This window comes from Rana temporaria, chromosome 10 (genome assembly GCF_905171775.1).
Source record: "Rana temporaria chromosome 10, aRanTem1.1, whole genome shotgun sequence".
Lineage (NCBI taxonomy): Eukaryota > Metazoa > Chordata > Amphibia > Anura > Ranidae > Rana > Rana temporaria.
Window position 1 is genome coordinate 109,162,195 of NC_053498.1, and position 13,879 is coordinate 109,176,073.

Below are 13,879 nucleotides of genomic sequence, written 5' to 3' on the forward strand. Positions count from 1 at the left end.
AATCATAACATAGTATCGTAATCGCTAGCCCCGTCTGAAGCAATTATTAGTATCTCTTTTTACCAGACATGCTTCCTAATACTAATGATTTCTTCAGACGGGGCTAGCGATAACGATATCGTTATTCTCACATAATAAACTAGATCATTTTAATACTCTATTTATATTACACTACTCTGGATACATAAATATATAAAAATTTATTTACTCTCTTTTATTCTATTATATACTCTGATTGAATAAGAAACTTGTTTTACACATTGACTATGTGGATCTTCTCTTATACCTTATTTGCATTATTCTCTATTGTATGGATTTATTGTAAATCTATTGTATGGATTTATTGTAAATCTTTATGTTCATTTCATGTAAAATGATAATACTTAATAAAAACATTGTAAAAAAAAAAAATATGGAGAAGCCCTGGGTCACATATTCCTACCGCATATGGCATTACACCATATCTGAAGCAATCATTAGTATCTCTTTTTACCAGACATGCTTCCTCCGTCCTCTAGGTGTCGCCCCATCATGTCAGCACACGTCTTTTCCGCAAGAGGCAGAGATCCGGAACATCATGTGACCTACTCGCAGCCTGCCTCTTGCGGAAAAGACGTGTGCTGACATGATGACATATGGCTGTTTTTTTTGTTATCCCCGTACATACCGTATTTTCACCGCTGCTTCCGGGCAGGGCCGGACTGGCCTACCGGGAGACCGGGAAAATTCCTGGTAGGCCGCCTGCTGTCAATCAAAAATGTGTCAGCTCAGCTGCCTGTGGGCCACGGCGGCGGCCGCCATTGCGGCCGCGGCCGCACTTTCAATTATACGCCTGCCCTCTCCAGTGTTACTCACTGTCATGTTAATGCCTCACACATTAATGATGTATGTTAAAAGCAGCGGCGGGCCGGCCGCCGGCGGGTTGCGGCCGCCATGCTCGCCGCTGCACTTTCCTTCCCGCGCTGACTGGAGCGATCATGTCACGTGTCGACGAGGGAGGGGAGGAGCCGAGCAGGAAGACCCGAACGTCAGATCTTGCTCCATCTTCCCGTGCGGCGCCAGCACCGCCCATGTCACATGTGAAGGCAGAGGAGAAGAAGTGAACGCCCGGCCACCCTGGAGCACAAGGTAAAGAACACATAGATTTCACATCCTGTATACTGACTGTCTCGAATCTCTCTCTCACCATATAACGGTGCACCCCCCGGGCCCCCCCCTCCTCTCTCTGTCACCTACCTTTGCTGCCTCTGGAAATTGTAAACTGTCTGTATAATAATCTCAGAGAGAGGAGGGGGGGGGGAGGGAGTGCACCGTGCAATGGTGGTGTGAGAGAGAGATTATACAGTTTACAATTTGCAGAAAAGGTAGGTGCAGAGAGAGGGGGGGGGGGGGGTTGCATGGTGCACCCCCCTTTCTCTGTCACCTACCTTTTCTGCAAATTGTAAACTGTATAATCTCTCTCTCCCACCACCATTGCAGCCCCCTCTCTCCCCCGACCATTGCAGCCCCCCCTCTCTCTCTCCCAGCACCATTGCAGCCCCCCTCTCTCCCCCGACCATTGCAGCCCCCCTCTCTCCCCCGACCATTGCAGCCCCCTCTCTCCCCTGACCATTACAGCCCCCTTCTCTCCCCCGACCATTGCAGCCCCCTTCTCTCCCCCGACCATTGCAGCCCCCCCTTTCTCTCTCCCATCACCATTGCAGCCCCCCTCTCTCCCCCCACCATTGCAGCCCCCTCTCTCCCCTGACCATTGCAGCCCCCCTCTCTCCCACCACCATTGCAGCCCCCCTCTCTCCCCCCACCATTGCAGCCCCTCTCTCCCCTGACCATTGCAGCCCCCCTCTCTCCCACCACCATTGCAGCCCCCCTCTCTCCCACCACCATTGCAGCCCCCCTCTCTCCCCCCACCATTGCAGCCCCCTCTCTCCCCTGACCATTGCAGCCCCCCTCTCTCCCACCACCATTGCAGCCCCCCTCTCTCCCACCACCATTGCAGCCCCCCTCTCTCTCTCTCCCCTCACCATTGCAGCCCCCTCTCTCCCTCACCATTGCAGCCCCCTCCCTCTCCCCCGACCATTGCAGGCCCCCTCTCACCATTACAGCCCCCCTCTCTCCCTCCCACCATTGCAGCCCCCCTCTCTCCCCCCGACCATTGCAGCAGCCCCCTCCCTCTCCCCCGACCATTTCAGGCCCCCTCTCACCATTACAGCCCCCCTCTCTCCCTCTCACCATTACAGCCCCCCTCTCTCCCTCTCACCATTACAGCCCCCCTCTCTCCGTCCCACCATTGCAGCACCCTCTCATTCTCCCACCATTGCAGCCCCCTCTCACTCTCCCACCATTGCAGCCCCCCTCTCCCCCACCATTGCAGCCCCCCTCTCCCACCATTTCAGCCCCCCTCTCTCTCTCTCCCCCCACCATTGCAGTCCCCCTCTCTCTCTCTCTCCCCCCACCATTGCAGCCCCCTCTCTCCCCCACCATTGCAGCTCACCTCTCTCTCCCCCACCATTGCAGCCCCTCTCTCCCCCCCCCACCATTGCAGCCCCCCTCTCTCTCTCCCCCCACCATTGCAGCTCCCCCTCTCTCTCCCCTCACCATTGCAGCCCCCCTCCCCCCCCCACCATTGCAGCCCCCTCTCTCCCCCACCATTGCAGCCCCCCCTCTCTCCCCCACCATTGCAGCCCCTCTCTCTCTCCCCCCCACCATTGTAGCCCCCCCTCTCTCCCCCCACCATTGCAGCCCCCCCTCTCTCTCCCCCCACCATTGCAGCCCCCCCTCTCTCTCCCCCCACCATTGCAGTCCCCCTCTCTCCCTCCCACCATTTCAGCCCCCTTCTCTCCCTCCCACCATTTCAGCCCCCTCTCTCCCTCCCACCATTTCAGCCCCCCCCCTCTCTCCCACCATTTCAGCCCCCCCTCTCTCCCACCATTGCAGCCCCCCTCTCTCCCACCATTGCAGCCCCCCTCTCTCTCCCTCCCACCATTGCAGCCCCCCCTCTCTCCCTCCCACCATTGCAGCCCCCCTCTCTCTCCCTCCCACCATTGCAGCCCCCCCTCTCTCCCTCCCACCATTGCAGCCCCCCCTCTCTCCCTCCCACCATTGCAGCCCCCCCTCTCTCTCTCTCTCACTATTGCAGCCCATTTCTCTCACCATTGCAGCCCTCTCTCTCCCCCTCTCTTACTATTTCAGCTCCCCTCTCTCCCACCATTGCAGCCCCCCTCTCTCTCCCTCCCACCATTGCAGCCCCCCCTCTCTCTCTCACTATTGCAGCCCATTTCTCTCACCATTGCAGCCCTCTCTCTCCCCCTCTCTTAGTATTTCAGCTCCCCTCTCTCCCACCATTGTAGCCCCTCTCTCTCCCACCATTGCAGCCCCCCTCTCTCCCTCTCACCATTGCAGCCCCCCTCTCTCTCTCCCCCCAACATTGCAGCCCCCTCTCTCTCCCACCATTGCAGGCCCCCTCTCATCATTGCAGCCCCCCCTCTCTCCCTCCCACCATTGCAGCCCCCCTCTCCCCCTCCCACCATTCCAGCCCCCCTCTCTCCCTCCCACCATTGCAGCCCCCCTCTCTCCCTCCCACCATTTCAGCCCCCTTCTCTCCCTCCCACCATTTCAGCCCCCTCTCTCCCTCCCACCATTTCAGCCCCCCCCCTCTCTCCCACCATTTCAGCCCCCCCTCTCTCCCACCATTGCAGCCCCCCTCTCTCTCCCTCCCACCATTGCAGCCCCCCCTCTCTCCCTCCCACCATTGCAGCCCCCCTCTCTCTCCCTCCCACCATTGCAGCCCCCCCCTCTCTCCCTCCCACCATTGCAGCCCCCCCTCTCTCCCTCCCACCATTGCAGCCCCCCCTCTCTCTCTCTCTCACTATTGCAGCCCATTTCTCTCACCATTGCAGCCCTCTCTCTCCCCCTCTCTTACTATTTCAGCTCCCCTCTCTCCCACCATTGCAGCCCCCCTCTCTCTCCCTCCCACCATTGCAGCCCCCCCTCTCTCTCTCACTATTGCAGCCCATTTCTCTCACCATTGCAGCCCTCTCTCTCCCCCTCTCTTACTATTTCAGCTCCCCTCTCTCCCACCATTGTAGCCCCTCTCTCTCCCACCATTGCAGCCCCCCTCTCTCTCGCCCACCAATGCAGCCCCCCTCTCTCCCACCATTAAAGCCCCCTCTCTCTCACACACTATAGCAGCACTTCTATCTCTCACCATTGCAGCCCCTCTCTCTCTCTATTGCAGCCCCCTCTCTCTCTCCTGCAGCTCCTGTCTCTCACTATTGCAGTCTCTCTCTCTATTGCAGCCCCTTTCTCTGTCTCACCACTGCAGCCCCTCTCTCACCACTGCAGCCCCTCTATCTCTCATCATTGCAGCCCCTTTCTCTCTCACACCATTGCAGCCCCTCTCTCTCTCTCTCTCTCTCTCTCTCTATTGCAGCTCCTATCTCCCACCATTGCAGCCCCTCTCTCTCTCCCACCATTGCAGCCTCTTTCTCTCTCTCTATTGCAGTTCCTCTCTCCCTCCAACCATTGCAGCCCCTCTCTCTTTCTATTGCTGCTCCTCTCACTATTGCAGCCCCTCTCTCTCTCACTATTGCAGCCCCTCTCTCTCTCTCACTATTGCAGCCCCTCTCTCTCTCTCACTATTGCAGCCCCTCTATCTCTCTCTATTGCAGCCCCTCTCTCTCTCTCTCTCTATTGCAGCCCCTCTCGTTCTCTCTATTGCAGCCCCTCTCGTTCTCTCTATTGCAGCCCCTCTCGTTCTCTCTATTGCAGCCCCTCTCTCTCTCACTATTGCAGCCCCTCTCTCTCTCTCACTATTGCAGCCCCTCTCTCTCTCTCACTATTGCAGCCCCTCTATCTCTCTCTCTCTCTATTGCAGCCCCTCTCTCTCTCTCTCTATTGCAGCCCCTCTCGTTCTCTCTATTGCAGCCCCTCTCGTTCTCTCTATTGCAGCCCCTCTCGTTCTCTCTATTGCAGCCCCTCTCTCTCTCTCTATTGCAGCCCTTCTCTCTCTCTCTATTGCAGCCCCTCTCTCTCTCTCTCATACTATTGCAGCCCCTTTCTCTCTCACCATTGCAACCCCTTTCTCTCTCTCTCTCTCTCGCCATTGTAGCCCCTCTCTCATGGAGTTAACTTATGTATTATAATAAAATAATAATATACTGTAAATAATAATAAAATGTGAATGTATTTATTATAATAATAAATACAAAAAATTTTCAGGTAAAAAAATGTGCATTTATATATATTTTTTTGCCTGTTCTCTCTGCATTGGTCTCTTGTATCATGTCTGCAGTCTCTGACCATCTCTTGTATCATGTCTGCAGTCTCTGACCATCTCCTGTATCATGTGAAGTCTGCAGTCTCTGAGGGAGTTTGGAGAGGAGTCAAGAGTGGGAGTGTCGCTGGGATGGGGGTCACGGGAGAAGTCAGAGGTGAGTGGACTGTGGAAAGGAGACTATAGGAAAACCAGAGCCACCAAGCTGGAGCCGCCTGACTGATCCCTGCAAGGTGCACCTAAAAGGAGGTCAGTGACAGCGCCGCAAGGCCAGCCTAAGGGGGGGGGGGGGCATTGATGTAAGGGGGGGTTAATACAATAATGTAAAGGGACACTGATATAAAAGTTTCCCCCTTATATCAGTAACCCCCCCCCCCCCTTACCTTAGGCTGCTTTCACATTGAGGCGTTGGGGGCGTCGGCGGTAAAGCGATGCAATTTTTAGCGGTGCTTTACTAACTTTTTTGCAGTGCTTTTCGGGGGGCAGTGGGGCACTTTTAACCCCCGCTAGTGTCCGAAATTTTTTAAAACTATGGGGCTGGTATGACATTTTTCCAGGGCTGGTTTTTATTCCCAGTCCGGCCCTGCTTCCGGGTATGTAATGAATGTAATGTTAAAAAATTTTTTTGGGGTGAACCCCCCTTTAATAAAAACATTGTAACACAAAAAAAAAAAAATCTATGGAGAAGCCCTTGGTTAGATACTCCTGCTACATATGGCAGCATTGCTGCTCCATATGGCGTAACACCAAGACCTAGCCCATGAACTAGAACACGGGGTAACAGGACTTTACCGGGATTAGAACCCGGGGGGAAGCGCTTGCTACGCAGGCTCTCTACCTCTAGGCTACACCATCTCCTAAGGTTTCGCTTATGCTTTTTACCAGACATGCTTCCTAATACTAATGATTTCTTCAGACGGGGCTAGCGATAACGATATCGTTATTCTCACATAATAAACTAGATCATTTTAATACTCTATTTATATTACACTACTCTGGACACATAAATATATAAAAATGTATTTACTCTCTTTTATTCTATTATATACTCTGATTGAATAAGAAACTTGTTTTACACATCGAGCGCAGAGCTACTGCCGAAGAAGACAGCTGAATAAAAGCCAAGTTACATTAACCCCTCACACGCCGATTGATCGGCTGCATCCAGAAGACACAGCGAGACTGAACCTGGCTCCATCTGGATGACAGCGGGGGACACGACGAGGAGACACAGGCTGAAATTTCATAAAAAATGGGCTTGCTGGATCCACTTTACAGGTCCTGCAGAATTCCACAATTCTTTAAATCCTCTACCTTGACTTATCCTGGGACAGATTCCTTTCAAGAACATTCACGTTATTATTTTCAACTCAGTAAAACATATACTACCACTCCCTTATGTACCCCGGTTCTCCCCTCGTTATTCTCACATAATAAACTATATCATTTTAATACTCTATTTATATTACACTACTCTGGATACATAAATATATAAAAATGTATTTATTCTATTATATACTCTGATTGAATAAGAAACTTGTTTTACACATTGACTATGTGGATCTTCTCTTATACCGTATTTGCATTATTCTCTATTGTATGGATTTATTGTAAATCTATTGTATGGATTTATTGTAAATCTTTATGTTCATTTCATGTAAAATGATAATACTTAATAAAAACATTGTAACAAAAAAAAAAAATCATAGGACCTACCCGGGATTAGAACCCGGGGTCAAGCGCTTGCTAGGCAGGCTCTCTACCTCTAAGCTACACCGTCTTCTAAGCTTTAGGCCATGCTTTGGATAATCATAACATAGTATCGTAATCGCTAGCCCCGTCTGAAGCAATTATTAGTATCTCTTTTTACCAGACATGCTTCCTAATACTAATGATTTCTTCAGACGGGGATAGCGATAACGATATCGTTATTCTCACATAATAAACTAGATCATTTTAATACTCTATTTATATTACACTACTCTGGATACATAAATATATAAAAATTTATTTACTCTCTTTTATTCTATTATATACTCTGATTGAATAAGAAACTTGTTTTACACATTGACTATGTGGATCTTCTCTTATACCTTATTTGCATTATTCTCTATTGTATGGATTTATTGTAAATCTATTGTATGGATTTATTGTAAATCTTTATGTTCATTTCATGTAAAATGATAATACTTAATAAAAACATTGTAAAAAAAAAAAATATGGAGAAGCCCTGGGTCACATATTCCTACCGCATATGGCATTACACCATATCTGAAGCAATCATTAGTATCTCTTTTTACCAGACATGCTTCCTCCGTCCTCTAGGTGTCGCCCCATCATGTCAGCACACGTCTTTTCCGCAAGAGGCAGAGATCCGGAACATCATGTGACCTACTCGCAGCCTGCCTCTTGCGGAAAAGACGTGTGCTGACATGATGACATATGGCTGTTTTTGTTTTTTTTTTTGTTATCCCCGTACATACCGTATTTTCACCGCTGCTTCCGGGTATGTAATGAATGTAATGTTAAAAAAATTTTTTGGGGTGAACCCCCCTTTAATAAAAACATTGTAACACAAAAAAAAAAAAAATCTATGGAGAAGCCCTTGGTTAGATACTCCTGCTACATATGGCAGCATTGCTGCTCCATATGGCGTAACACCAAGACCTAGCCCATGAACTAGAACACGGGGTAACAGGACTTTACCGGGATTAGAACCCGGGGGGAAGCGCTTGCTACGCAGGCTCTCTACCTCTAGGCTACACCATCTCCTAAGGTTTCGCTTATGCTTTTTACCAGACATGCTTCCTAATACTAATGATTTCTTCAGACGGGGCTAGCGATAACGATATCGTTATTCTCACATAATAAACTAGATCATTTTAATACTCTATTTATATTACACTACTCTGGACACATAAATATATAAAAATGTATTTACTCTCTTTTATTCTATTATATACTCTGATTGAATAAGAAACTTGTTTTACACATCGAGCGCAGAGCTACTGCCGAAGAAGACAGCTGAATAAAAGCCAAGTTACATTAACCCCTCACACGCCGATTGATCGGCTGCATCCAGAAGACACAGCGAGACTGAACCTGGCTCCATCTGGATGACAGCGGGGGACACGACGAGGAGACACAGGCTGAAATTTCATAAAAAATGGGCTTGCTGGATCCACTTTACAGGTCCTGCAGAATTCCACAATTCTTTAAATCCTCTACCTTGACTTATCCTGGGACAGATTCCTTTCAAGAACATTCACGTTATTATTTTCAACTCAGTAAAACATATACTACCACTCCCTTATGTACCCCGGTTCTCCCCTCGTTATTCTCACATAATAAACTATATCATTTTAATACTCTATTTATATTACACTACTCTGGATACATAAATATATAAAAATGTATTTATTCTATTATATACTCTGATTGAATAAGAAACTTGTTTTACACATTGACTATGTGGATCTTCTCTTATACCGTATTTGCATTATTCTCTATTGTATGGATTTATTGTAAATCTATTGTATGGATTTATTGTAAATCTTTATGTTCATTTCATGTAAAATGATAATACTTAATAAAAACATTGTAACAAAAAAAAAAAATCATAGGACCTACCCGGGATTAGAACCCGGGGTCAAGCGCTTGCTAGGCAGGCTCTCTACCTCTAAGCTACACCGTCTTCTAAGCTTTAGGCCATGCTTTGGATAATCATAACATAGTATCGTAATCGCTAGCCCCGTCTGAAGCAATTATTAGTATCTCTTTTTACCAGACATGCTTCCTAATACTAATGATTTCTTCAGACGGGGATAGCGATAACGATATCGTTATTCTCACATAATAAACTAGATCATTTTAATACTCTATTTATATTACACTACTCTGGATACATAAATATATAAAAATTTATTTACTCTCTTTTATTCTATTATATACTCTGATTGAATAAGAAACTTGTTTTACACATTGACTATGTGGATCTTCTCTTATACCTTATTTGCATTATTCTCTATTGTATGGATTTATTGTAAATCTATTGTATGGATTTATTGTAAATCTTTATGTTCATTTCATGTAAAATGATAATACTTAATAAAAACATTGTAAAAAAAAAAAATATGGAGAAGCCCTGGGTCACATATTCCTACCGCATATGGCATTACACCATATCTGAAGCAATCATTAGTATCTCTTTTTACCAGACATGCTTCCTCCGTCCTCTAGGTGTCGCCCCATCATGTCAGCACACGTCTTTTCCGCAAGAGGCAGAGATCCGGAACATCATGTGACCTACTCGCAGCCTGCCTCTTGCGGAAAAGACGTGTGCTGACATGATGACATATGGCTGTTTTTGTTTTTTTTTTGTTATCCCCGTACATACCGTATTTTCACCGCTGCTTCCGGGTATGTAATGAATGTAATGTTAAAAAATTTTTTTGGGGTGAACCCCCCTTTAATAAAAACATTGTAACACAAAAAAAAAAAAATCTATGGAGAAGCCCTTGGTTAGATACTCCTGCTACATATGGCAGCATTGCTGCTCCATATGGCGTAACACCAAGACCTAGCCCATGAACTAGAACACGGGGTAACAGGACTTTACCGGGATTAGAACCCGGGGGGAAGCGCTTGCTACGCAGGCTCTCTACCTCTAGGCTACACCATCTCCTAAGGTTTCGCTTATGCTTTTTACCAGACATGCTTCCTAATACTAATGATTTCTTCAGACGGGGCTAGCGATAACGATATCGTTATTCTCACATAATAAACTAGATCATTTTAATACTCTATTTATATTACACTACTCTGGACACATAAATATATAAAAATGTATTTACTCTCTTTTATTCTATTATATACTCTGATTGAATAAGAAACTTGTTTTACACATCGAGCGCAGAGCTACTGCCGAAGAAGACAGCTGAATAAAAGCTAAGTTACATTAACCCCTCACACGCCGATTGATCGGCTGCATCCAGAAGACACAGCGAGACTGAACCTGGCTCCATCTGGATGACAGCGGGGGACACGACGAGGAGACACAGGCTGAAATTTCATAAAAAATGGGCTTGCTGGATCCACTTTACAGGTCCTGCAGAATTCCACAATTCTTTAAATCCTCTACCTTGACTTATCCTGGGACAGATTCCTTTCAAGAACATTCACGTTATTATTTTCAACTCAGTAAAACATATACTACCACTCCCTTATGTACCCCGGTTCTCCCCTCGTTATTCTCACATAATAAACTATATCATTTTAATACTCTATTTATATTACACTACTCTGGATACATAAATATATAAAAATGTATTTATTCTATTATATACTCTGATTGAATAAGAAACTTGTTTTACACATTGACTATGTGGATCTTCTCTTATACCTTATTTGCATTATTCTCTATTGTATGGATTTATTGTAAATCTTTATGTTCATTTCATGTAAAATGATAATACTTAATAAAAACATTGTAACAAAAAAAAAAAAATATATGGAGAAGCCATGGGTTTGATATTCCTACCGCATATGGCATTACACCATATGGCATTGCACCCTAGGACCTACCCGGGATTAGAACTCAGGATCATAGGACCTACCCGGGATTAGAACCCGGGGTCAAGTGCTTGCTAGGCAGGCTTTCTCCCTCTAAGCTACACCGTCTCCTGAGCTTTAGCCTATGCTGTGGATAATCATAACATATTATCGTCATCGCCAGCCCCGTCTGAAGCATTATCTCTTTTTACCAGACATGCTTCCTAATACTAATGATTTCTTCAGACAGGGCTAGCGATAACGATATCGTTATTCACACATAATAAACTAGATCATTTTAATACACTATTTATATTACACTACTCTGGATACATAAATATATAAAAATGTATTTACTCTCTTTTATTCTATTATATACTCTGATTGAATAAGAAACTTGTTTTACACATTGACTATGTGGATCTTCTCTTATACCTTATTTGCATTATTCTCTATTGTATGGATTTATTGTAAATCTATTGTATGGATTTATTGTAAATCTTTATGTTCATTTCATGTAAAATGATAATACTTAATAAAAACATTGTAACAAAAAAAAACAAAAAAAATCATAGGACCTACCCGGGATTAGAACCCGGGGTCAAGTGCTTGCTAGGCAGGCTCTCTACCTCTAAGCTACACCGTCTCCTAAACTTTAGGCTATGCTGAATAAAAGCTAAGTTACATTAAGTTACATTGCAAGGATGATAGTTACACACATGTCTCACAAAGGCAGAGGGACTGGTAGTTCCACAACAGCCAGAGGGCCATGGGTGATGAAAAAATAAACAAAATAACTAAAACCATCCCCACCCACTATATTACAAAGTGCCCCAAAGGGGTTTCTTTATAATGAAAAAAAATAAAAAATCGAAGGATCCAGGGGGCATAGAAATCACAGGACCAGAACGCAGAAAAATATTACCAGACATGCTTCCTCCGTCCTCTAGGTGTCGCCCCATCATGTCAGCACACGTCTTTTCCGCAAGATCCATCAGACGGGGCTAGCGATAGCGATAATATGTTATGATTATCCAAAGCATAGACCACAGCTTAGGAGACGGTGTAGCTTAGAGGTAGAGAGCCTGCCTTGCATGCCTTTGACCCCGGGTTCTAATCCCGGGTAGGTCCAATGCCATATTTTTTTTTTTTTTTTTTTTTTTTTACAATGTTTTTATTAAGTATTATCATTTTACATGAAATGAACATAAAGATTTACAATAAATCCATACACTAGAGAATAATGCAAATAAGGTATAAGAGAAGATCCACATAGTCGATGTGTAAAACAAGTTTCTTATTCAATCAGAGTATATAATAGAATAAAAGAGAATAAATACATTTTTATATATTTATGTATCCAAAGTACAGTCTGACCCCCCCCCCCCCCCCCTGACATACAGACTGTGTATAGCCTATACAGCTTGTTGCTGTACCTTCGTTGCAACCAGCCTGTGTCCCCCGCTGTCATGGAGCCAGGTCCAAGTTCAGTCTAGCTGTCTCTCCTGGATGCAGCCGATCAATCGGCATGTGAGGAGTTAATGTAACTCAGCTGTTTTGAGCTGTGTAGCTCGGCGCTCGACTTCTATTGTTTGAAATCGGCACATGCTCAGTAGCTGCATGGGATGCAGGTTTTCACGACATACAGATTTTACTGCTACACCGGTATGTGATGAGAAGAGCTGTGTACATCCTACACAACTTACTGTACACACACTCTGCACAACCCACTGTACACACACGCTACACAACTTACTATACACATCCTAAACAACTCAATGGACACAACTTACTGTACGCAGCGCACCCTACACAACCTACTATACACAACTTACTGTACATATCCTACACAATTTACTGTACACAACTTGCTATACAAACCCTATAAAAACTTACTGTACACAGCCCACACAACTTACTATACACACCCTACACAACTTACTGTACACACTGCATGATGAGGAGAGCTGTACATCCTACACAACTTACTGTACACATTTTGCTGTACACACCGCACAATAAGGAGAGGTCTGTACATCCAACACAACTTACTGTACACACCCTACATCACTTACTGTACACAATGCATGATGAGGAGAGCTGTACATCCTACGCAACTTACTGTACACACCCTACTGTACACAGTGCATGACTAGGAGAGCTCTGTACACCCTACACAACTTACTGTACACACTGCATGATGAGGAGAGATTTGCACATCTTACACAACTTACTGTACACACTGCATGATAAGGAGAGCTGTGTACATCCTACACAACTTACTGTACACACCGAATAATGGGGAGAGCTGTGTACATCCTACACAATTTACTGTATACACTGCATGATGGGGAGAGCTGTGTACATCCTACACAACTCACTGTACACACTGCATGATAAGGAGAGCTGTGTACACCCTACACAACTTACTGTACACACTGCATGAGGAGAGCTGTGCACTTCCTACACAACTTACTGTACACACTGCATGATGGGGAGAGCTGTGCACTTCCTACACAACTTACTGTGCACACTGCATAATGAGGAGAGCTGTACACCCTACACAACTTACTGTATACACTGCATTATAAGGAGAGCTGTGTACATCCTACACAACTTACTGTGCACACTGCATAATGAGGAGAGCTGTGTACACCCTACACAACTTACTGTATACACTGCATGATGGGGAGAGCTGTGTACACCCTACACAACTTACTGTACACACTGCATGATGGGGAGAGATGTGTACACCCTACACAATTTACTGTATACACTGCATGATGGGGAGAGCTGTGTACATCCTACACAACTTACTGTGCACACTGCATGATAGGGAGAGCTGTGTACACCCTACACAACTTACTGTACACACTGCATGATGGGGAGAGCTGTGTACATCATACACAACTTACTGTACACACTGCATGATGGGGAGAGCTCTGTACTTCTTACACAATTTACTGTACACACTGCATGATGGGGAGAGCTGTGTACATCCTACACAACTTACTGTACACACTGCATGATGGGGAGAGCTGTGTACATCCTACACAA

General features: G+C 45.7%; 2 long non-coding RNA genes across 2 annotated transcripts; one reads left to right on the forward strand and one right to left on the reverse strand.

Annotated features, from left to right (window-relative positions):
• Positions 1-7,737: 7,737 nt before the first annotated feature.
• Positions 7,738-8,880, forward strand: LOC120915445. The gene is made up of 2 exons (XR_005743881.1): positions 7,738-7,778; positions 8,250-8,880. It is a non-coding gene; the product is annotated as an uncharacterized LOC120915445 (long non-coding RNA).
• Positions 8,881-10,771: 1,891 nt separating this feature from the next.
• LOC120916091 lies at positions 10,772-11,473 on the reverse strand. The gene is made up of 2 exons (XR_005743954.1): positions 11,401-11,473; positions 10,772-10,883 (listed from the first exon to the last, which is right to left on the reverse strand). It is a non-coding gene; the product is annotated as an uncharacterized LOC120916091 (long non-coding RNA).
• Positions 11,474-13,879: the final 2,406 nt, after the last annotated feature.